At 40.7% G+C, this 26331-nt stretch overlaps 1 protein-coding gene across 1 annotated transcript in view; it reads left to right on the plus strand.

The window, feature by feature from the left end:
- The first annotated feature begins 10136 nt into the window (after positions 1 to 10136).
- The window catches only part of CCDC150 (coiled-coil domain containing 150), a 2807665-nt gene continuing 2791470 nt past the window's right edge, over positions 10137 to 26331 (plus strand). Inside the window, exon 1 of the mRNA XM_044070503.1 lies at positions 10137 to 10429. The gene's annotated coding sequence lies outside the window, so the exon portion shown is untranslated. The remainder of the gene's footprint in view (positions 10430 to 26331) is intronic.

Here is a 26331-nt window from a genome sequence, read left to right on the forward strand (position 1 = left end):
AAGGGAGGAGTTAAATAATAGAGCTAGGCTACAGGAGAACAGCTAGGACAAAATACAAAAAAAAGTAATTTCTTAGCTGAACAACAAATACACAAGCATGTGTAACATGACACTCTCCACCTGAAATCTTTAGATTTCACCAAACAACAATAACAATAAACATTACGTCCATGATATATTTAGAACCTCTTATCCTCTGGAACCTGAAAAACAAGACAGAGGGGAGAACAAGAGGAAAAATGCAAACATCATAATGAATTCTTGCTGTTGCTGACACCTCTGGAGACCTGGGCAAACAAGAATGGGAACAGATGAAAGTTCAGGTAGCAGAATATTTCTATGTTTCCCATCGTCGTCGTTTTTCTCTGGGGAGAGGAGTATCCCAATCCACATTTTCAGAAGTGAACTGTTTTAATAGTATCTTGCTCTGAATGTAAAGGGTGCTATGAAGCCCAGTGGATCACTGATGCTGTTTACAACAGACAAAACTCCATGTTTGGTGAAAGGCTTGTCAGAAGCTGACATTTGAAATATGAATGAGTCTTGCTTGACATTCCAAAGCAGCCTGAGGCTGCATTGCGTGAGGGTAATATTAGATCCTTCTTTAAAGTTTTTAGACTGTCAGCATGATCCTCAGAATGAAAGGCTCCATTTACCTTGACGCTGTTGGGGACTATCTTGCGAAGTCTGAGATTAGATGCAGCGAGCATAGCCTGAGTTCTAGCAAGGAGATGAATTACTTCTTCCTTTGCGGAAAAAGATTTAAGCCCATCTTCTACATAAAAGTTTCTTTCAACAAACTGAAATGCATCAGACCCAAATTCCCTTTCACCCTCTTGGGCAGTTCTTCTCAACCCATATATTGTGGGCTGTTACTGAAAACATGTACCTTCATCCGATAGTCTATGATCTTGTTATTGACATCATTATTGCAGTACCACTGAAATCTGAGGTAGTTTCTGTTGTCTTTGCAAACAATGAAACATTTGTTGGATGTCAGCCATTACTGCAATCAATTCTTGTCTGAAATGGATCAAGACCCCAATTAGATTATTGTTCAGATTAGGCCCAGAGAGGAGAAGGTCATTAAGAGAAACACCTTCATGGTGAGCACTTGAGTCAAAGACCACTGATTTTGTCTGGCTTGCAAGGGTGATACACACCAAAACATGGAAGGTATCAACATTCTTCCCCTTCCTTTAAGGGAGGTGCAGGTTCAGCGTGATCTCTATCAAACACCTTCTGCATGAAATCAACAAAGTGCTTTTTCATTGCAGATTTCCTGTTTAGGGCATGTTCCAGTGAAATAAACGGTGACTCTGCAAGCTGCTTATTGTTTGGCAATTTCATTCTTGGGGTATGGAATGGTAAGGGTGCCACCCAGCTGTTGGAGTTGTCCTGATAGAATTCTTCACTCATAATTTTCAAGAATTCCTTATTTTTCCTTGTGGCCGCCAACTGATTGTCTTTACTAGTGGTATCAAACACCATAATGCTAAGATTATCATCCCAGGAGTCTAAGCCATAGTTGTAGCCTTGGATGACTTGCTGTGGCTTGCCATTACTACATAACCTTTCTTTTACACAGTAGTGATGAGGACAGGGTTTAAAACAAGTATTGCATCCATTTGGAAGAACATGCGTCTTGAAGGAAGTAACCCTGTTAGGTCACCTGACCTTATCTAAACAGACATTACCTATGACAACCCAATCTAGGTCCAAGCACTGGGCATATGGAGCATTGTTTGGGCCATTGATATATTCACGTACCTTGTGCACCCTCAGTAAGTCTCTACCAAGCAGTATCAGGATTTCAGCGTCTTTATCAAGGGGTGGTATTTGGCTAGATATGACCTTCAAGTGAGGCTGACGAAAAGCAGCTTCTGAGGTAGGGATCTCTTGCCTGTTGGTTGGAATCTGGTTGCACCCGATGAGAGTGGGCAGTTGAATTTCTAGGTTGCCATTGAGAGGAACTATTATAAGACTGCTAGCTCTCTTGACGGAGACTTCTATAATGCCAGCACAAATGCCCAGACTGTAAGGCAGGGCATCCCCTGTTATGTTGAGCAGGTCAAAGAACTTTGATCTTGCAAGAGATTGATTACTTTGCTTGTCTAAAATAGTGTACAGTCTTACGGCTCTTTCAGGATTACCCTTGGGGTATACACAGACCAAGCATATTTTTGCACAAGATTTGTCACAGAGTCCTTTTCCACAGACTTCAATACATGTGGCGGCAACTGGAGTAGGAGCCACTGTTTGTTCTATGTTATCCTCACCTTGCTTTGCCTCGGGAAGGTTAATTGTGAATGGAATAGAAGTATACTGAAATGGATGAAGTGCTTGTACGTGATCATCACTGTCACATTCTATGCACTTAATAATGGCTTTACAGTCCTTAGCAACATGCTCAGTGGAAGCACAGCATTTAAAACACAACTTTCTTAAGAAGTTCCTTGCATTCTTGCACAGCCTTTTTTCTAAAGCTGATACATTTTTTGAGTGGGTGTGTTTTGTTATGTATAGGGCATTGGTGATTCGCATTTTTGATTTTCTTGCTTTGATCATCCTTGTTGGGGACTGTAGGAGGAGTAGGTAAGACATCAAACCAGACCTCTGCGATCTCTGGATGAGCTGCATAAGTTTGTAGGTTTAGAAGAGGGTGGACCTGGAGAGTGGAACTCTCCAAAGGAGAAGCTTGGGTCATTCTTTGTCTCTGCAATTTTCCTGATGAATTCGCAGAAGAAGGAAGATGGGGGAAAGGAGACTCTGCTTCCTTGTACTTTGATCCAACTGTTGTCCATTTTCCTTGGCTATCATATGGGAGCTTTTAAACTATATGGGTTAACCCCAAGAGCAGTGTCCAGATAACTGTGGCCTGGAAGGTGTGTGTCTTCCTTGGCTAGCTGAATTTTGTAAAGGAGGTCACTAAACTCTTGAAACGTTAGACTATCCTTGCCAAATATCTTTGGGAAACTTTACAGCCTCTTGAATAAAGCATCCTCAATGACTTCAGGGCTGCCAAAGCAACGTTCCAGTCTGTCCCAGGCAGCATTAAGACCCACAGCCGGGTTAGCAATATGAACAGCCTTGAGATGCTTAATACATTCACAGGAGCTGGGACCACCAGATGAGCAAATCTAGTTCTTCAGTAGCTGTAATGTCCAGATCACCAAGTGCAGATTTAAAGGTGGATTTCCAGCCTCTGTAGTTCTCAGGTCTGTCATCAAACTATGTGAGGCCAGTTTTGATAAGATCTTTGCAAAGCATTCACTTTACAACCTGTGACACTTCTGCGTCTTCAGACTTTAAGTGAGGAGCTGTTGGTTGAACAGTGTTGGTCACATTAACAGTGGCACCATTGCTGAACAACATTGGGATGTACAGTGGAGCAAGGGCATTAAACTGAGGAACTGTCTGAGAGTTCATGAGTTTAGGAGCTTGCAATGGTGCAGACACTCGGTTGACAGGAGGTTGGTGACTACCTCCATAATATGGTAGGTTAGCTTGAGCAGGGCTAGGTGTGTCATACTGACCTTGGTTGAGAGGTACTGCAACAAGAGTCACTGGGAGTAAAAGTTCTAAGGAAGTGTCTCTGGCTTCGGAAGCATCAGATAAAATGGAGTACTTGTTGCTTTGGTTGAACACATAGTCTGTACTGCGTTTAAGATAACTCTTCCTGTCCTCTGGACCTATGCTGTCTCTGTCACTCCAACTAGCCGCCTGCTCTAGAACTCTTAACCTTGCCATAGCTGTGGCAGGTTCACACTGTTTTTCTATGGCCTCTATTTCAGCCCTTTTGCGAATAGCTTCAGCCTGCCTTTCTGCTTCTCTGTGTGCAGCTTCTGCTACTCTTTCTGCTTTTATGTGTGCAGCTTCTGCCTCTCTGTAGGCACTTTCGGCCTCTCTTTCCGCTTCTCTGCGTGCAGCATCTGCTTCTCTTTCTACTTTTCTGTTTGCAGATTTGGCCTCCCTTTCTGCTTCTCTGTGGGCAGCTTCTGCCTCTAACGGAGCCTTCCTTTCTTCAAAGGCTGCCTGAATCCTAGCAGCTTCTGCATCAGCATGGGCTTTGATAACTTGCTCGCTCAGCATGGAAGATATAGACTGTAAAGACCTATTAGATCTGGTGAAGTGTCTGGTAGATACAGAGCGATGGGATCTGGATTTATGGTATTGTGTAATTCTGACTTCAGCCTTAGTCCTTGTTTGTAATGCCAAACTGTCCCTGTCAAGATTAAGCTGATAAAACCTTTTTAGTTCTTCTTGTGCTTCCTCAGTGTTATATCTCTGTAATAAATTGACATATTTTATGCATAGTCTATGATATCTTTGATAGGTAGCAATAAATTGCTAGAGCGCACCCTCTAATTGCAATGCATCATAAACAGGTTGAGAGAGGCAGACATACAGTTAACAGTCTTAGTCAATGAGTCAGCAAGACTGGATAACAATTCTTTCCTGTCAGTCTCATAATTCTGTTTTGCCTTCCATGTAAGCTTAGAGATGCGTTTTGCTTTTACAGGTCAAGGACTTGATCTTGGTCTGCAAGAAATTCTGCATCTTGCTGTGTATCAGCCTTTGCTGAAAGTGTAGTGTTTTGCTGAGACATTTTGCTGGTTATAAAACAATTAATGCTAAAGTCTTTTCTGAGACAGAGAAAAGAATCAAAAATGTATAAATTCTGAGCTAGCTGGGTTAGCAGGGCATTGGTTTGCAAGAAGCTAGGCAGTGCAGAAAATGACACAGTTTCACAATGCTGCAACCGTGGCTCAGCGAAGAATAAAACAGTTTCTCTGAAGATATATGCAGTGCCCACAACAAATACACACATACACACACACACACATACATACATATATATATATATATATATATATATATATATATATATATATATATATATATAAAACATAATCCTTGCAAACAATCACTGCTGAATTGCTGACTCACCAAAGAATTATGCTATGCAGAGAGTATCTTGCTGGCATGCACAGGCCCAAATGAGCAGACAAATACTTAGGAGACAGGCCTACTCTCTAAACTTAGAAGGCATTAGAAAATCTTTCAATAGCTGCCCTGTGCTCTGAGACTGTTCTGAAACTTCCATAATCTGCCAAACATATCCACACTTGGTAATTTATTATCAAGCAAGCTCTTTATGCAACAAAGAACTGTATAGGTACAGGATGCAAACTTATTCTTAAATTGCACTTTCAAAGTCCATCTACAGCACCCCACTGAATATTCCAAAGTGCTCAATACACTATTTGACTGTTCTGCCTCCCCTGGCTGCATACAGTGTAATCTCCTGATCTGTAGCAAGATGTATTGAGAAGTTTACTCACCACCACAGATAGTGTTAGCAGACAGTGACTCAATCAAAATGACACCACTGGAAACCGTTAAAATAGTTTAATTTCCAATCTATGCAAATCTTAATACAAGAAATCATTCCAAATAGGTCAAATAATGATGTGTTGACAAACTCAAGCAATAGACATGTGGCTGCAACGGAGTCTAACACACAGAAAGGAGAAAGGAGGAGTTAACTAACAGAGCTAGGCTACAGGAGAACAGCTACGACAAAATACAAGAAAGGCATTTACTTAGCTGAACAGCAAATACAAAAGCATGTGTAACATGACAATAATACTATGTTTTAGTCAGCATTTCCTGAACACAAAGCAAAAAAACGTACTTAACATTATTTAATAACTTTAATCTTCACCATTTTCACACACAGACACTCTTCCACATTTTGAGTCTTAAAAATTATCTTCCACAATGTTCTACACTGAGAGTCTGTCACACATTTATTGCTATGAAATTTTTAAACTTAATGTCTATTGTAAATAATTTTGAATCATGTTAATTCCACAAAAGTACTTTTTGTTAATATCAGTATAAAGTGACACATTTAACCATGCTGTGAGTTTCCTAGCTGAAGGTGTTTGTATTAATTCTACACTTTATCTATTTGTTCCACATTATGAGAGGCAGTGTTTCACATTTTGGAGATGGAAGGTTGAGAGCAGTGTCCAGACGCGTGCACACACACACACAAACACACACACACACACAGTTTAAGAAAGGCACCTCAACATTTTCTGGCAAAATCGTGGATGCCCCTGGATAGCAGACAATAGAAAGGTATTGTGGAGGACTTGTGCATGAGTGTGTCCACACCTTGCAATGGACTGGCTCTGCATTCAGAATGATCTCCTCTAACTTGTGTTCACTGAGTGCTGGAACAGACTCTGGTTTCCCTCTCATCCTGAAATGGATTAAACTGCTATAACCTCATTAGTATTTTGCCATTCGGGCAATATTTTAGTCTAGGACACACCATTATGGAGGTCGGATCACAGTACATTGAACTGCCCCATCTGTCAGACACAGTCCTGCGATGTTTCTGCCAAGTTAAAGGAGTGACAACATTTATTCCTTTAAAGCACACAAGTGAATGCCAAACAACAAAAGGTTTCTCATCCAGGAAAAAAGAGGTCATTGTTCCCCCTCTACTCATCACTCATTAGACCCATTATAGAATAGAACGCTCCTTTTGGTATGTACTTCACAAGACATCTACAACAACTGGAAAGGCCACAGAAATACCTCACAAAGAGTATTACCGGCCTCAAACAGATGCCCTACGCAGACCGTCTCAAAAAAACTCCAGCTTTACTCTGTCGCATATCGCCTACTCAGAGGCGATCTCTGCCTAACATACAAAGCTATGTCAAACCCAGAGCTGTTGGACATGCTCCACGTAAAGAAATCCCAATCCCTCCGAGCTACACGCTCTAGGGACCTAAACCTTGTCACCACAATAAACAGAACATGGTGGAGAGCTAGATTCCTATTCAGAGACTTCCCATACTCTGGAACAAACTACCTATCTATATCAAACAAAGCTCCTCATTAGCACTCTTCAAGAAAAATCTTGATGATTGGATGGGAGATAGGAAATTCACCCCGGGGATCACTTCTGTGGCTCTGCTTGACAGGGGCACAGGAAAATCATTTTCTTGGGTGGCAAAAGCAAGGGTACCGTTTGGCTAGGCTTATATAGGCCCTACGGCCAATAGCCTAGTACCTACCTATGAACAGAGCATACTCCAGAAATTTCTCAAAGCAAAAAAAAAAAAAAATATATATATATATATATATATATATATATATATATATATAAAATGAGAAGATGCAAAGTTGCTGTCTTGGTCACTGATGTACACACCAAGGTCACTAATGTACATACCAATGAAATGAGACAATATGTTACATTAGCTCAATTACACACAAATGCAATCTATAAAATTTCTCACTCAACAGCACTTTTGCTGATGGGTAAATGTCATACTTCTCAATTGTCCCTAAATTTGACTCAAATTTTATCTCTGTCTCTCTTAATCCCTCTGGTGACTTTTGGAAAAACGTTGGTGAATTACAGTTAATAAATAATGGCAATAATTAAAGTTATAGACTTCTTTTACTTCAGAAAGTGTATATTAATTCAAATTATCTTATTCTGTCATTGTCTCAGTTTAACAATGCTAATATTTTAAAAGTGTTCCTGATTATTTTTGGATTTGTCCCTGATTCTCTTGAAATGTATCTCTGATTCATTAAGATCTATGGTAAATGTCTCAAGTGTAAGTTATAAGGTAATACTCTTCACCAACAGCTGAAAGGAAAAAAGCAGTGGAATAGTTACTGTAAGTACAACAGGAAAATGTGTCATGGCAAATCATGCATAAAATGTTCCAAACATGCACAAAGGAGAAACAATGCATCATTTTGATCTTTAAGGCTCCTGTACCAACACCAGTGAATAAATATTGCAGCTATGGGACTTAAACTGCTTTACCAATCTTCAGACTCTTATAACTCTTGTATCAAATACTAAGGGAGATATTTTAGCTTAGGGCAAACTGTAGCTTGCACCCTGATTCGAGAATGAAGGTTCTCCAGCAGGGGGTTAATCTACAGGTAATGCCTGCTGAAAAAACGAGTAAGCTGCTTCAATGCAGCATATCAAGCTGCAGTGGAGCGCGGACTGAAAATAACTCAATGACCACCATTATTTTACGTTCACTAAGCAGCCCTTCTGCTGTTTATTGAGTGCGATATTTATAAAGAATAAAATAAAAGTGTGTGTGCATTTGTGTGTGACAGTGTACGCATGCATGTGAATGAGATCAAGAGCGATTGAGCCATTCTTTACATTCACTAAGCAGCGCTTTTATTGATTAGAAAGTTAAATGAAATAAAACAGAAAAAAGTGTGTGCGTTTATGTTTCAGTGTGTGTGTCTTTATTTTTCTGTGTGAGCATATACATGCTTGCGTGCATGACAGCGAGGTGTGTGAGTGAGAGACAGTGAAGAGTGGAAGTGATAGAACACTGGTAGCTAAGGTTGCCACCCGTCCTGTTGTCAGTGGGATACTCACGGGTTGAGCTCTCATCCCGTTGCCCACTGTGCAAAGTAGTGGGACTTGAAAAGTCCAGCTTTTCAATCACACTGAATTGCCTTGGAAAAGCCGCAATTACTTCCGGCTTTTCCACGGCAATTCAGTTACTTCATCAACCCAGACCTGCAGACAAAGCTGCTGCCTGTCAGGTCCGGGTGCTTTAATTCGTTCAGCAATTGGCTGCAATTCATGAAAGGGGTGGGGATTGGGGCAGGAAGAGCCCTGCAAAGGTCACGGCTGTAGGAGTGCTTTGTTTTAAGCGCTTCTACAGCTGCAAACAAAATGACTAAGATTTTTTTTTTCTAACGAGCCATCCATTCATCCATGCAGCCAGCCATCCATTCATTCATGCAGCCAGCCATTCATCCAGCCAGGTATCCATTCATTCAGTCATTCATCCAGCTGTTACTCCCACCAGCCAGCTAGCCACAACAGCAGCCAGTCATTCATTCAGCCATCCATCCAGTCATTCATCTATCCAGCTGCTACTCCCACCAACCAGCTAGCCACACCAGTAGCCAGCCAGGTAGTCAACTAGCCACTCCAGCAGCCGGCCAGCTAGCCACTCCAGCAAGCAGCCACTCCAGCAGCCAGCTAGCTAGCCACTCCAGAAGCCATCCGTCGTACCCATAACAGCATCTCCTTTACTTCTCCTGTGGTGACGTTGTGGTAGAGGGTGTGGCCAGTGTCATATTGGCCACACCCCCATATCCCACTTTGGCCCGCTTAAAAGGTGGCAACCCTACTGGTAGCAGCAGCTGCAGCAGTAATGAGGTTTGCATACCTCTAGATCTTTTAACTCAAATCTGGATAAAGCCTAAAATAAAGGGGGCACAAACGCTAAAACAGGAACATATTTTAAACTGCTAAAAATTACAAAGTTGCTTGAATAATAGGACATGTGTTAGGATGCATTTTCTGAAGTCCAAGTATGTGTATATGAAAGAGAGAGAGAGAGAGAGAGAGAGAGAGAGAGAGTGAGACACATGGGCCAGTGGCAGCAGCAGTAAAAAAGTTTGCATAGCTCTTGACCTTTTAGCTCAGGAACTCTGGATAAAGCTTGAAATAAAGGGGAAAACAAAGACTGAAACTGATTTTAAATGTTCTTAGAAAATTACAAAGTAGCTTAAATAAGACTTGTGTTAACATGAATTTTCTGAAAGCAATAAAGTCTGAACGTGAAATGCATGTCATTAGTGACTTCAATCCCAATGACTAGCAACAAGCCACACATTATAGGAGTAAGGGACCAAAAAATAAAGTATACATCTATTTTTAATTATATATTTTGGATTTAAAAATACTTTCTCCAACATCAGTTATGTCTAACAGGGCAACTTTGAAACATTAGGCAGAGGAACTATACGTCAAAAGGATAGAAAAATAATATAGTGATAAAATAAATAAGTAAAACATAACCATTTTACAGACGATTCTCTAAGCACAGTAAATGTGTTATTGTGGAAATAACGTTCAACTTCCAAGAGAATAGAAAGCCTCGGAATACCACTGTGTGGGTGTTACTTTTCACAGTAACACACACCCTTGTTGGACATTGCTTGTTTAGAACCAAGATTTGGTCCGAAGGTAACCATCGTTGACAAGACTATACCCGTGCCACTCAACTGTATTATGCTGTCACTCATTTGACCCCACCTACTGCACGCGCAGAAAAGAGAATGTCCGTCCTAAACTGGAATATTGCCTCCGTTGGAAATTATATTTTGTTATTATTGTTAGATTTACTGCTGGCTGCTTCCGGCTATATATCAACGGGAACGAACGAACGAAAAGATTCTATACTTAAAGTTCACGGCTTTCACCACTGATCTCTCTAGCACTTGCACAGCTGTTATTCTCTATTGGCGGCACTAGCAGCGGGCTGGTTTGAAGAGACAGGAAGTAGCTTAGTTTACCGGAGGAAGCTGTGAAAGTTGGTGTATCCATAGAAACAGAGCAGTAAGTAGTGTTGGAAATTATGTATGAGGATTTTGTGAACGGTAGACAGTGAGAATAACAAAGTTTATGGGGATTTTTTTGTCAGTTTTGTGCAGGTACTTATTTGGATTATATCTTAAAGTTTTGGAGAGCACTTCCTTGTGATTATTCAATTACTGATTTGTTTATATGGGTCATCGCAGGTATCTGTTAGATTAGCTTACATCTTATCTCCTCTTTGGTAGATAATCATTTGCATTGATTTGGTTGGTTACAAAAGTACCACTGCAATATTATTTGTTCTTGATACTGTTTAAAGTCAAGGATTAGAGTTAGTGATACAATTCTTTGGCAAGAAGATGTTCATTGAGGATGTTAACAGAACAAGAGCGCGGTAGCAAGTGGGTAGCAGGTGTACATATCATACCAAGTTTCAACCTCTTAGCGCAAGAAATCTGGACAAAGCCTAAGATAATGCGCGGACAAAGGTCCAAAAATAGGGACAGATTTTGACTACTGCGCTTATAAACTTAGAAAGGTGCTAGAATAATAGGATTTGTTTTAACATGCATTTTTCTGAAGGATTAGGGTTGCCACCTTTTCAAATGGCCAAAGTGCGACATTTTTGGCACAAACATCAAATACCCACGGTCAGTACAAATAAAAGCTTATTCTTGTAGCATTTTAGTTGCTTATTCTGTTACTTATAACATTTAGGTATTTTAGATACAGAGTAACTGTTTTATGCAACTATTACATAAAATATAGGAAATAATTTTGTCCTAACTCTATCTAAGGACATTTGCCATTTTTACAATTTTTTGTCAGGGCACAACTGCCCAAAGAGGGACTGTCACTCACAAAGTGGGACAGGTGGTAACCCTATGAAGGATGTTAAGCCCGAAATTCAAAAATATGTGACGTCAATCTTCAGTGATATGTCAGAAAAACTGAACTTTTTTGAGGTACAGACCAAAAATATGAGGCAAAAATCTGGACAGCTGGAAAGTTTGAGCTATATATTTCATCCTGACAAGAATACATTTTGCTATGTGAAATGCATTCTTAGAAGGAACAGTTAAATATAATCTGTGCCAGAGCTTTCTGCACTCAGTTAGTGTGTTTTCTATACAAAGAGCAATTACAAGATTTTTTGTGAATGGAAATATCATTTGGCTGCTTTTATTAGGCTGTGTTTTGCAGCTAAAGCAAAGTAATATAAAGTAAATCTAGAGTAAGCGAGGACACAGATGAGTGTTACTTTTTGTTTTTTTGCCCTTTCAAAGATGTAACTAATGAAGAGGGGGAAGTGTGTAGAAGAAATGATTTGATGTTGTAAATTTTCATTTATTCTTCAACATATGGGTTTGGATCTAATCCTCGGATCCGACTCCGCTGCTGTTTCACAGCTCGTGTAAACTACAAAGTCTCAAGCTCCTCTCTTACCCATCAAGGCCGGCCTTAACCGAAATGGCGTCCTAGGAGAAGTAGTGCTCTGGCGCCCCTTAAACCCCACCCACACCATACTCATAACACCCCTTTTTGAGCCCCACCCACAGGTAGGTCACTCCCCAACAAAGCCACTCCAGTCATTTCCTTAAATTATTTAAATGCATAGGAAGAAAACAATACCTTGCAATGTAGTTAAACTGCAACTACCTTTGTGTACATATTTCCTACTTTTAAATACCAGAGCCGGATCATGGTCAAATAGGACCTTAGGCAGGGTAATAGACCACTCTTGAGCACCCCCTCCTGCAGCAATCCCCTACCCCCCAAGCAGCATCCCCCTCCGCAGTCATTCCAATGTTTGGCTATTTCTCACCAGTTACCATAAACAAGGTTCAAATCTATCAGTATGCGTACTGTTCTCATATTTGCTTCTACAATGATTACAGATATTGAAATAAAATAGTGCAAACAGCCATTTGCTAAGCAAACAATGCAGTCTCGCAATGAAAACTGACTAGCATGAGGAGTAAACTTCTTTGCCCTTGAAACTCGCATTTATCGAAATGGCAAAACTTATATTCATTGAAACGGCATGAAAACCCACATTCATAGAAAATGCATCTGGTCACCTTCCTGATTGTATTCCATTATATTCCTTGTGTAATACAGCACCACTTGTTAGAATGTGTTTTAAAATTATAGTTTTTAACATTCTTTTAATAAACAATGAAACAAAATGTATAAACCAATTATGACAAAACTGCCCAATTCAGAACATTTCCATCATGTCTACTCAAACTTTTATCACTACAATCTACCAATATCAGTAAATATGCACAATCTCTGCAGAAGTAAAAGCCATCTAAATAATTCCACATTAAAGAGATCTGTAACTAATGAAGAGGTTGCTGCTAGTAAACAACTTTATACTTCAGTTTCATCTACAAACAAAGTGCCTGTTGCCCTTGAAGAATAAACTGCCTATGTTACATTAAAAAGTTATAAGCTAGAAATATTGTAATAGAGAGTGGGTGGCAAACTGATAGCAGGTTCATAGTTACTAGGTATCTCCTCCAAAGGAGGACATTTTCAGGGCTGCAGCATCCTCCCCCTTTGTAGTACAACACAGTACAGTATCAGCAATCCATCTACATATGGTAGGAGTAGATCCTACAGTTTTGTGCATCAAAAGCAAGTATACTACCTGTTGTGCTATTAACAGTGCAAACAAATGTGGCAGCACTAAACTTCTCTTCCCTTGAAGCACTCCAGTCCTTGTAAAATCCAACTGAAGCTCAACTATATCTCTCAACTTTGCAGCACAAGAAATCTGGAAAAAGCCAAAATGTATTTGGGAGGGGGACAAAGACCCAAAACCAGGGACACATTTTAAACATTGCTTGTGTAATCTTAGAAAGTTGCTAGAATAAAATGCTTTGTGTTACCATACATTTCCAGAAAGATAGGAAGACTGAAACTTAAATGGCTGTCATTATTTAGTAAATTCAGTTCTCACTGATTTGCCAGAAAACCACATATTTTTAAGAGGAACAGACCTAAAGTATGAGCCAGACATTCTTTGAAAATCTGGACAGTTGAGAGCTGTGGACTGAACTCCTTGCATCACAAGTGGTGGGATGGGTAGAGAATTCAGGCTCTTGTTTCTTGTACCCAAGGTCCAGGTTTTGAGCCTGAGTAACAGTTACACACACACACACACACACACACACACACACACACACACACAAAAGCAGAGAACATCGGCAGTGCAACACACATTTTGAAGCAGAAAACATTGGCAGTGCAGCTTACTTGAGCACACACACACACTTTGAAGCAGAGAACATCAGCAGTGAAGCTTACTTGAAATGAAATAACAATCCAGTCTGTCTCGGCTTGGCAGTAGAAGTAACATCTCCCTACTTATTCTGTCTTGGAAAGTACGGCGGCAGCAGAGCATTCTGTTTTAAAATTGCGCAAGTGGACCAGGATGTCTGTGTGACAATGAATATGCAACTGGACCAGAAGGACAGGAGGTGATGCTATGAGACCACCCCGCCCCAGCTACGCCACTGGTCGCTTGCCCCTCCCCCTCACCCTATGGGTTCCAGCACTCTTCAGACACATAATGAGGAAAGTAACTTAATTAAATAAATAAATACAAATTGCACCCTTTACGAGGCTGGCCTGTACAGAATCCTAAGCAGTCGTCTTGTTCGCCTATGCCTACGTCCGGCCATGTTACCCATAATGCAGCAGTCCCATTACCCAGATCCAAGAGCTGTTATAGAAAAAAATAAATTGATCTTCAAAGACCTTCTTCCATCAGCCTTCAGAGAGTCACTAACTGTAGGTCAGACTTCCAAGCATGAGAAAAAGGAGGCAAAAAAAGAGGCCTTCGGAGCATCATAACTCTTCTCAATCTTCTTCGGCTCTGACATCGAAGCCTCAGAAGAAGACCCAGAAAACTTCGGGTCTGACACAAAAATCCTCAGATCTGACAATTTCAGACACCAGATCCGTCTCTTTGGATCTGACCCATTCAGAATCCAGATATCTACCAAGAACAAGACTTGCATTTTTCATGGCTCCAGTTCCCTCTCTGCTCCCATTACCCTTCCTCAAAATATGCAGATCTCTTTCCATTGCCTCTTCCCATCAGCCAGAAATCTCACTGAAGCGAATGTGGACAGATTGATAAGGAAGTTTCTTTCGACACACATTCAGATGGGAATTTTCCTGGCTCCATCCCCAGTAGGTCCAGAGACCTCTGCTCGTACAACCCTACTAATTCTGGCTCCTTCTCCAATTTGTCCTTCAGTTTTGGAGCCTTTGGATCTGAGACTCCTGGTACCATCTGTTTTGGATCCAAAGATGTACCTTTTTTCATACCTGATGTCTTCTCTGAGCGTGCTGGTTCTGACTGTTTTGGAGCCAGATAGCTGTTGGGCCAGAAGCTTCATTGTCAGATCCGAGCAGTTAGAGTTGACTCCAGAGTTGTCAGAGCTATCTCTGCCACTCAAATCCTTGGCATTCAATAGTTTGGCTCAACTTCTGCCTGGAGTGCCATTGTCTTTGGGTCAGAGGGAACAGTCAGTCCAGAGGCTGCTTTCTTGGCACTGATGGTTTCCTTCTCCCCGGGATATTCTGCCTTTGAGGTAGTAGAGAGAGAATGTTCTTTTCTGGAGATCAGACGGTTCCTCCCCCCAAGGATCTTCCTTTTATTTCTCAGATGTCTTTCTGTTGTGAGCCTCATCATTCTACTCCACAGTGACATCTACCTCTAAGTCTGCAGGTGATCCCACAGGTCATAATTATCCCTTTCGATACTTCTCCAGAACATTCCACTGAAGAAGTACCTAGGAAGAGGAAGTGCAAGAAGAGGCACTTGGATTCCCTTCAGGAGTCAGTCACAGAAATACTGATTTTGATGAGGGGGAAGGGTCCAGAAGATCACCACCTGACGATGTCTCATTTGTTATGTTTTAGAAATCCTGAAACAGAGGGGTGGATGGTCTACTGACAATCCTTCTCAAAAGGAGTCTGTATTCCTGGAGGCATTTGGTAGTGGCCCTTCTGCTTCCTGGTTGACTCTGCCCGTTGACGAGCTCATTGATTTGATCTCTTAGCGGGTGTGGAAGGAACAAGATTGTGTAGAGCTGAACCCAAGAGAACAGATGGGATCCTGGCACCACGAAAGGGAAGAGAATTTTGGAACAAAGGAGTACCAGTAGATGCTATGGTCATGGCAGCAGGCACCAAGAAAGAACTCTCGGAACAGAGTTCTTCTGTTTATCCACCTAACAGGGAGTCTAGGGCACTGAAAAGGTTTGGGAAGCATGTGTGTGCATCAGCAACCTTTGCTATCAGGTCCCTGCATTACCATACTACAGAGGGATTTGTTCAAGGAACTCTCAAAATCTCTGTCTGGGGCTAGTACTGTCGAGGCAGAATCTTCTGTTGCTTTACATTTTGCGATCTTTCAGTCCATTTCAAATTCCTCTATGAGACTTACTTCACGTGCAGCTGAAGGAGCCTCAAGAGCAGTGGGCTCAGACATTTCCATCAGCAGGCATGCCTGGATGAATCTGTGTGACTTTCGGAGCCTTTTAAGTCATCCTTCTTCAATGCTTCCTTTGACAGAAGCTCTTTATTCTGTCCTAAAGTGAAAGACACATTCTCCAGGTGCGAGAAAGGTAGTAAGGCCCTGTCTGCTGTGTGAGCACATTTTTTTGACCCCTCAAATAACTTTTTCCAGGAATCAGTGAGGTGGTCGAAAGATTTGGTACAGGAAATCCCAGGGTCCTTTCCATGATCCATGTGGGGAGAGTTTCCTGAGGGACAGGGGGGAACTGAAATGGTCGATGCCGCCTGTGCAACAGAGGAGGCCTGCAAAAACAGGCATCCAGAGATTTTTTTCTCTGAGAGATCCTATCAGCACCCAATTACCTACCTCTGGAGGGAGTTAGGGGTCACTTATCCCTCCACTGGAGAGTCTGGCTAGATATAACAAAATATACTTTAGTGCACAGGATTATTTCCAGAAGCTGTATAATTCCCTTTTGCCTACCGCCACCGCTACAGAACAAAATTCCTGACTTTCTACCCAGTCAGAGGAAAACAGGAGCTTTGGAAATTCAAAAGCTTTTAGAAAAAAGAGTCATCCAAGAGGTCCCCCTAGACCAGCGAGGGTCCAGAACTTACTCAAGATTCGTTTTAGTGCCAAAGTAAACAGGGGACTGTTAACCAGTTTTGGATCTCTCTGTTCTGAACAATTCAGTTTAGAGTACCAAGTTTTGGATGGTCATGGTTCAGTCCATTTTGCCTTTCCTGCACAAGGATGCCTGGAAGTAAGTATCCTGAAGATCTATTAAGTACAATCACATAAAGATGAACAGATCATTCAGAAGATATCTACGCTTCTGGCTGGGGGCCAGTCATTACCAGTTCAGAGTACTGTCCTTTGGTCTCACCACAGCCAGTAGGGTGTTCACCAAATGCATGTCAGTTGTAGCAGCTCACTTCAGACTGCAGGGATTCCAAGTATTTCTGTATCTAGATGACTGGCTCCTAACTGCCTTGACCAAGCAACTGCTGATAGCAGCTCGAAGCTATGTGCTCCAGATTTGTTCCAACCTTGGCATCACAATAAACCACAACAAATCTCAACTGCAACTGCCAACCTGTCTCAGTCATTAGAATTCATAGGGGTCATTTTCAACACAACATCTATGGCAGAGTCACTGCCATTACCATGGATTCAAGCCACTCATTTCCAAGTCAGAAAGATTTTTAGGAAATCAGTATTGCCAGCCTGAAAGATATTAAATATCCTGGGGTTGATGTCCACAGCAATTGTACTACTTCCTCTTGCAAGGTACCACATGAGGATTCTTAAGGCTTAAGCAACCCAGTGATCCATTTTATATCACCCTGTGCCCACCAGACAGCATAACTCAAGCCTGCAAAAAATACCTGTGGTGGTAGAGTTATTCAGATCAAATATCACAGGGTCTTCCGTTCATCTTCCCTTAGCCCAAGGCCGTAGTGACCACGGATGCTTCCTAGATTGTGTTGGGGGAGCATTTCTTGGGGAAGACTGTTCAAGGCACGCGGTCCTCCGAAAAGGCCAACTTGCATATCAGTGTGCTGGCAATGAGAGCAGTACTCCTAACGTTGCGGGGATTCTGAGACTCTTTCCCTTCCAGGACTGTTGCTATTCAAATGGACAATATATATCTAGTGTTATACATCAACAAACAAGGAGGAACCAGATCTTACCCTTTGTGTCAGGAAGCTGTGAGAGTGTGGCAGTGGGTGATCTCTTGAAATCAATTTCTGATAGCAGCGCATATACTGGGGAAATCCAGTGTGATAGCAGACAAGTTGAGCAGGTCCATTTTATTACCTCACGAGTGGTCCCTTGCATAAAAAAGTGGCTGAAATGATATTCTGCCAATGGGGCCAGCTATGCTGTGACCTATTTGTATCTCCCCTGGAACAAGAAATGCAGTAGGTTCTTTGCCATAATCCCTTTGCTGGGGGAGTCACCAAGAGACGTTTTACTCCACGATTGGCCCCCAGGTCTCCTCTCTGCTTATCCCACAATCCTCTTAATCCCCAAATTCCTTCAGAAAGCATCCTGATTAAAGAGCAAAGTCATCCTCATTGCACCTTATTGGTCTTGACAGATTTGGTTTCCCTTTCTTTCACCTCATCTAGTTTACCCACCCTGGATTCTGGATCCAGTTCCAGACCTCCTGTCTCACCTGACAGACCTGACTCACCTGGACATTTTGGACCTAAAACTGACTCCATGGTTTCTCCAATTCCATTGATAACCAGGCAGCCTAAGCTCTCTTCTCCAGTATGTCACATTATTTTATCTTCCCACAAACCTTCCACTAGGAAGATTTATAAGAGCAAATGGAAAAGGTTTGTCCTTTGGGCAAGGACAGCAATAAGACATGGATCCCTTTTCAGCACTTGCATATAAAATTTTTGAATTCCTGGCTTCTATCTTTAATGAAGGGGTTAGTCCCTCTATGGTCATGGTTCAGTTGGCTGCTATTTCCAGTTTTTATATAGGAGTTGATAATTCTACTTTGACTTCTTCACATCATTGTAAAGCCTTTATAAAAGGAGCCTTTCTACACAAGACACCTTTTTAAGGGCACTACTTCCATCTTGGGATCTGATTTTGTTACAGGCCTTAACTCAAAAACATTTGAAATGGATGCAAAACGTGTTTTGAAATATTTTTCTTGGAAAACTATTTTTCTGATAGCTGTAACATCGGCTAGGGGAGTTTCAGAGCTTCAAGCTGTATCCTTTAAGCCTTCTTATTTAATTTTTCATAAGGATAGGGTGTATTTAGGAACCAGTCCTTTATTCCTAAGGTAGTGTCAGGATCTAACATTAATCAAACTATTAATCTTCCCATATTCTTTCCAAATTTTGCAAACAAAGGTGAATACGTTTTGCACTTATTAGAGATGTTCAGACAATTATGTTTTTATCTTCACAGATCAGAGAAATTTAGAAAATCAGATCAATTATTTGTGTCCTTCTCAGAAACTAGATTTGGTCAACCAGGTTTAAAAGTAACTTTGTCAAAATGGGTGACAGATTGTATTTCTTTTGTCTATAAAAAGTTTGACATGGTGTTGCCAAAGCCTTTAAGAGCCCATTCAGCCAGGTCCATGGCAACTTCATCAGCCTTTCTATCCAAGACTTCCTTGGATGGTATTTGTGCGGCTGTGACTTGGGCCAGTCTTCATACCATTATTACTCACTACAAATTGGATCTGGCCTTGAGGGGAAGAGTGGCCTTCGGCTCTACAGTACTGGGAATATCCTTCCTTAGAGTCCACCTGGGATTCAAGTAGCTGGGGACTCTGTCCCATATGTTGAGGAATGAATGAAAGTTGACAACATCAGATAAAGAAGTTATGTACTCACCGTAATATTCCATTTGTGTTGTCCATTTTCGTTCTTCAACACCCCTCCCAGTAACCCCCTACCCCTTTCCTCTTTAGGACTTCTAGAAGAACAGGAGAACATTAGAGGAACCAAAGTTTCTTCTATTTGAACTCCAGATAGTGACTTTCCACATTAAAGCTATGAATTTATTTCTTCATACATAAGAAGCTGCAAACAAGATCTGGACAGTGAGGGGGACTGCTGCATTATAGGTAAGGGAGGAACATGAATATCCACAAGCTGTGAAACAGTGGCTGAGTCACATCAGAGAATCGGATCCGGACCCATATGTTGAGGAAGAATGAAAATGGACAGCACAGATGGAATGTCATGGTGAGTGTATAACTTTTTTACCCATGATATGTGTAAAAACTAATTTTACACATGAGTCCTATAATGTACATACCACCCATCTTTTTCCTTTATTTTGTCATTTATTTTTGCCAGCTTTGCCTTGTTAAAGAAAAGTATGAATCCATCACATTTACTTTTCCATAGGGACGTGTAATGAACTACAGTGTGTACATATATTTAGGGTAGAATTATTTTATATTTGATTGCTTCTGAGTACTAACATTGCTTCGATATTAAGTTCTCCTTTGCATATACACAGAAAATAATGAATTCTATACTTATGTTACAAGAGGCTATGCATATCTGAGTGATATATGGTGCATTAACACCAAGGGTGAAGCCCAAACTGTTCACCAGTGGCATGTTATCTTGGTGCATGGTTGTATTCTAGGATATCAGCACCCCTTGGGTGTGTTTTTTCTTTCATGCCTTACACTGCCCTGTAGGAACCAGCAGTGTAAGTAGATGGAGGAATAGTAGGCAATGGAAAATAATAGGGATGAGAAATAAGGAGTTGACAATAGACAAAATAGTGAAAGAAGGGCCCCGGTGTAAAGTGGGGATTAGCAAGAGAAAGACGGATGGGGTGAATGAGATAGGGGATAATGCAGGGAAACTGAAAGAAGAAAAAGTTAATGCAGATGAGATGGAGTAGAATAACACAAATTAGGTGTTGACCTAAGAAGAGGCTAAGGCAGGAACACAGAACTTATCAGGGAAAGGGAAGACCAAAAGCAAGAAGTCAGGGGTGAAGGCTGGCAGGATGAATCAGAAGGTAAATAGGAAAACAGAGTGTATAAGTATAAGTAGCTAGTCATAGAAAGGCAGTAAGGTTTATAGGAGGGGATAAGAGTGGAAAACGTGGAGTTGTCAGGGAAGGAGTTATGCAGGACCAGAGAGGTGGTTTTGGATGAATGTAGACAAAGTAGTCAAAATCTGTCTTTCTATCACTAGGGGATCAGTACCTTTCATAGGGATTGCAGCAGGTTTGACCACAGAAGAGCCAGTGCCAGGTCTGGCCTAGTACAAGAAAGTACAAGAAAGTGGAAGAGGTGGGAAAAGTATTGAGAAGGGTAAGTTTGGACCTAGTATTATGTTCTGTGTTGGTACAAATGACTTGGCAGCATGGATATAGAGAAAGTATTTAGGAAGACTAAAAAAAAATGGATCTAAGTTGTCAGAAGTTTGGTTGCATGGTGGCTTTCTCAAGCTGCGCTATTAGTGTTTGCACCCAGCACCCAGAGAATCTAAGAATCAAGAATTACTGTATTGTTGCAGCAGCTGGCAGGGAAGACTGTATATGGGTGTATGGCACCAGTGGTCAGGGGAGGCTGGATATGCATATGTGGGTGACTTGGGGGGTGGGGCATGGGCTTGAGAGGAGCTTTGTGCTGGAAAAGCTTTACATCAGGAAGTGAGGAGAAGAAAGACAAGTTTGAGAATTACGTGAGCCAATTTTTTGCCTTTAATCAGAGGTTGGGTGAGAAAAGAAGATGATGCACTAGGAAACATTTGAAGGAGAACAAGTAGGAGATGGCAGAATGAGGGTGGTGGAAAAGAAAATGAACTGAGTATGAAGAATGCTGTTAAAGGTAGAAAGGACAGCAGCGTACTGAGCAAAAGAGCATTTAAAAAGTGATGTTGTACATTGCCAGGAGCCTGGGAAAAGGATGAGGTAATTGCAGGCTGTCCTTGGATTTGTCATGTGGCTATTGTCAGCATTACAGAGACTTTGGGATAAAAGGGAAAACTTGAATGTGATAGTTTCAGATTAAGTAGGGAGGAGAGGAATGATATATTATACAAGAGATGGGTATCTTGCAAGGCGATGGAAGAAGAGGGAACAGGGGAGTAGAACATACAGGGAGTGGTGGAGAAGATTAGGACATTGGTAATCAAACTTCAGGCAGAGTTTTGGGGAAAACTAATGGCTGGACACCATCCCCTGGACACAGTTGAGGAGGAAAGTCTGTTTGTGGTCAGGTTCAGCAGTTGGGGGCAGAAAAAGAAATAGGAGACTCTCTCCTCTCTCTTTATCTAGCTGCAAAGTGATAATTTCCAACATCTGGAGTAGAAAGGCAAAGTCTTTTTCTGCAAGTTTTGGATCAGGAAGATTTTTTTCCTTTGATGGAAAAAAGCACCATGAAAAAAATTAAAAATAAACAGTTATGGATATAATCCTTAACAGGCTGGTTGAACTTTATGACATCAATGTGGGATCTCCCTGACCTGCATTGACCTTGCTATAGTATGGTTCATCTTAGACAGTGCTTTAGAGATGCAAGGGTCAGAGCAGTGTGGAAATACTGAAGGAGTGATAGTGGAGCTGTGGAAAGGACCAAGACATTAACTAGTAATGAAAGGAGTAAACACCTTGTGCATAAGATTCAGAGAGAGAATTTGTTGAGAGCATGGTATTGTTCTAAATACCTGTTTGTCAACTATTTGCAACTTTCAGGCATAAACTCACAGTTCTAATGAATCACTATGTTATCAAACTAATTAAAAGACATGTTGAAGTTAACTCCACTTTTGGAGTTGCATATTGCCCCACAGTTGTGCACACTGGAAGTTAAAATATGTAAGTAATGGTCTGGCAGGTAACACTTTCACTTGGGCATGCAGGGGGTGTCATTCTGCAAAAAATGCTTTTCTTTATATAGGGAAGGGTGTGACAGGTAAAGCTCCCACTTGGGGATGTGGGATGGTGTTGTTCTATTTCAAAAAATGTTTTCTTGATTCATTACAAGGTTCTACCTGTTTCAATCTCTGTGTGTTGTTAAAATGCTGGTTTTTCATTTTGCAGGTTATTTGCGGGTTTAAATAGCTATGCTGTGCCATTTAGAAGTTTGGCTGTCAGTTTAGAAACCCGTCTCATGGTTTGCTTGAACGTTTTCCGGAAGTAGGATGGTAAGAGAGTAATGCTTATGAGGAAACCAGACTGTCTGAGTCTTTAGATCGGGTGGCAGTCTGGGAGAAGAAAAAACATTGAAATGGTAGAAGGAACGGAGGGGAGAATAAAAGCATTTCTTGATCAAGACTACAGGAGGGAAACAAGTAAATACATGAGGAAGTCCAAGGCCATTGCTTATTGGCCTTTTTACTAAGTTGAAGTGTGAAGAAGACCAAGTCCAGGCTTGAGGAAAATAGTTCATAAGGTAAAGTGGGGAAGGGAAAGAATTTTTCATTTTCACTTCATATTGCAAACAGGTTGATGGGCGGCCACGGTGGTGCAGTGGTTAGCATTGTCGCCTCACAGCAAGAGGTTCTCCGGTTCAATCCTCGGCTGGGGTGCCTTCTGTGCGGAGTCTGCATGTCCTCCCTGTGGTTGCGTGGGTTTCCTCCGGGTGCTCCGGTTTCCTCCCACATCCCAAAGACATGCTGTAGGTGGATTGGACACTCCAAATTGGCCCTAGGTGTGAGTGTGTGCATGTATGTGCCTTCAGTGGAAGGTTGGGCACCGGGATGGCAACTCGACACCGTAAAACTCCACTGCTAATCATGAGCGGACAGGTGATCCGCTGTGGCGACCCCTAACCGGGAAAAGCTGAAAGAAGAAGAAGATTGCAAACAGGTTGATCAGGAATTGAAAGAAGAGTAATGATGGCAACATCATTACTGAAATAGCTCTGTATCTTAGTATTCACAGAAAAGAAAGAGGGCAGGGTGCTGTTTTGAAAGATGATTGGGTAGGTTATAGAGAGGGAGAAGGCTGAAAAGGAACTGACCATAATATCTCTCAACTGTCCAGATTTTTGCCTCATTTTTGATACATTTATAATAGAATTTTGGTTTTCTGGCATATCATTGAGGATTGAAGTCAATAAATAATGACAGTCATTTGAGTTTTAGACTTCATATCGCTCATAAAATGCATGCCAATGCAAAACCTTTTATTCTAACAACTTTAAGATTATAAGAGAAATGGTTCAAATTTGTCCCTATTTTTGGACTTATTGTTAGCTTTGTCCAGACTTCTTGTGCTACGAGGCTGAGCATCTTACATGAAGACAAGGCACACAGACACAAATGATATATAGGCTAGTGTACTCAAAAAAAAAAAAAAAAAAAAAAAAAAAAAAAAAAAAAAGCTAGCAACTAACATGCCAGAATCACTCACAGTAATCTTTTTAGTTGCTTTCTGGGCTGTAGGTAAATACCACATGCCTGGAAAACAGCTTCAATTTCCCCCTTTTCAGGAGAAGTAGTAAGCCCAGTCTGGGCAACAGCGGTCCAGACGTCCTGAGTTTATTTGTGAGAGAGAATCTTCTTTTTCTTTTTTTTTTTAAACACCTTTAGGAGATTAATTAATCTTTGTAACTTTGGATTATCATTTATCATACATCTCCTTTACCTGTCTCACTTTTGTGCAGCTGCTGTGGCTGCTTTGTTTTCTGTATTTTAATGACCCTTAATGATTTCAGGTAGCTAGATTCATTTACAGTTATCATTACTGTTACTGTGTTGCTATAACTTAGACCTGTATGCAGAATAATTTCGTAGCTGCGTACTTGTGGTCTTTAATGGGTACTCCTATTATGAAAGTTGTGCTGTAGTTTTATTTTTTATTTGTATATGTCGTAGTGGTGCAGAAGTATCTACAAACAGTGCATTATGTATTGCTTGATTCTCATTTGACTTTAGGCTTGATAGTAATATTATTTGATTAATAATCACATAGCTTGTCAAGTCTCTTGTATTTTGTATATTTTTTAAGTCTATTAATATATGTGCTTTACTTGTTTGATATTTTTAATCTATTTTGTTCTTACATCTAGCTCTCTGACTTATTCTGTCCTCTCATTTATTAAGCAAGCTGTTTTACCTCTCCTTTCTCCCATTATATTTTTTTGGTTAGTCCCTGACAGTCTTCCGAAGATGTTGCATGCACGGAGTCCTCTGATCACACGGAAACTCTGCTTCCTGGTTCTCTAATTCTGCTTAGAACCTTGTGGACGTACTGCACATCATTTTACTCTTTTTTTTTTTTTTTTTTTTTTTGTAGGTCATTGCTTATTTTTTTAACACTACTTCCCATTAATGTAGGACTGCCTGCACATTACCAAGCGCTTCATCTGCTCTCTATCACCTGCATTCTCTTCCCTTTTCTTAAACTTTGTTAATTTTTTATCTCTTTTCTTTTTTCATTACTTGATTGTTCTGACATTACTTACCTTCTTTACAGGTTTCTTGCCCACTACGTTCGCTACGCTCACTCCACGCCTGCCCTGCTCCCATATCCCACCTACCCCTGTGCTTACTCTTATCTCTTACTAGCCACTCCCTAGCTGTAATTATGTCCAGTCTCTTCAATATTTGCTTCTTTTTTACACCTTCATTCCCCGTTTTGCTATTCTACCTTTACATTTACTATGTCTCATTCATCCTACTGATGTTTTCTAACCTAAGTTTTACTTTTGTTTTTTTGTAAGTGATAGCGACTCTTTTCAGTAGATTGTTAACATTGCAACTGATATGATATTTGTATCTCACTTTAGGCAACATTATCTTACCAAATATACACCTAGTGCCACTTTCTCACTTGTACTACAGTAGACTTCCTCTTATCCAGTCTCACTGGGACCAGACTCTAGGCTGGATAAACGAATGGCTGGTTAATCAGAAAAGGCATACAGAATAACTTTACAGGTTATGAATCAGCTAGAATAACAGGATTTGTGTAAGTATGCATTTTTCTAAAGAATATGGAGTTTAAAACTCAAATATCTGCCATTATCTAGCTCGGAGAAGGCAGTAGTTGTGTTCATCTCTGTTTCTAGGGCTATGGCAGAAATTTGATGGCCGGTTAAAGGGAGGCTAGATAAGAGGGGGTCTGTTGTGGTTACTAATTTTATCTCCTTGGTAGTGCATACAAGTTTAAGAACATAAATATTAGGTACTGCATTAAGAACACTATCTACAACTGGTAATTTTGAAGTTATTTCCTTGCATTGTTTTTTCAGGGACAGATTCTTTTAATTGCAACTTTTATTGAATATATACATTAGGAAATACTTGTGTAGTGTGGCTGTATTGAGACTTACCTTTCTCCTTCTATTTCTTATCTTTCTGCCTTTCTACATTGGTCATCTCATCTTTCAAAACACTTATTCCTTCCGATTTAATTTGGTCACATAATCTATTCTCCTTTCTCCATACTGTACATTCTCTTTCGTTTCTTCCCTATCAACACTAACTTCTCTTCACATCTCTCTCCTCCTTTCTCTTTCATTTATAAAGCAGATTATTTTCCACAAAAACATAGCTCTTTACCTTCTAAGTTTCCTGTGGAAGCTACTTTCTTCTCTTGCTCTTCCTCTTTCTCTATCACTTTTCTTCTATCCATAAACCAACATTATTACATCTAATTTCCTTCATTTACATATTCACAGCTACAAAACTGTTTACACGCTCCTCTCTTCTCTCTAGACTCTAGCCTTTCTCCTCTCAAACACTTTATCATGTTATTTTTCTTTACATTTACTATTTTGCTACTTTTTCTATCTTACCATTTCTCTTATCACACTAATTTAGTTCCCATAACCATTACACCTACTTATATCAACTCTGTAAGATGCTTTCAACATCACCATTACTTTTATATATTACCCTCTCTTTTTAACACTTCTAACCCT

The sequence above is a fragment of the Protopterus annectens genome, chromosome 4.part1, assembly GCF_019279795.1.
Source record: "Protopterus annectens isolate FY-2018-M chromosome 4.part1, PAN1.0, whole genome shotgun sequence".
Classification (NCBI taxonomy): domain Eukaryota; kingdom Metazoa; phylum Chordata; order Ceratodontiformes; family Protopteridae; genus Protopterus; species Protopterus annectens.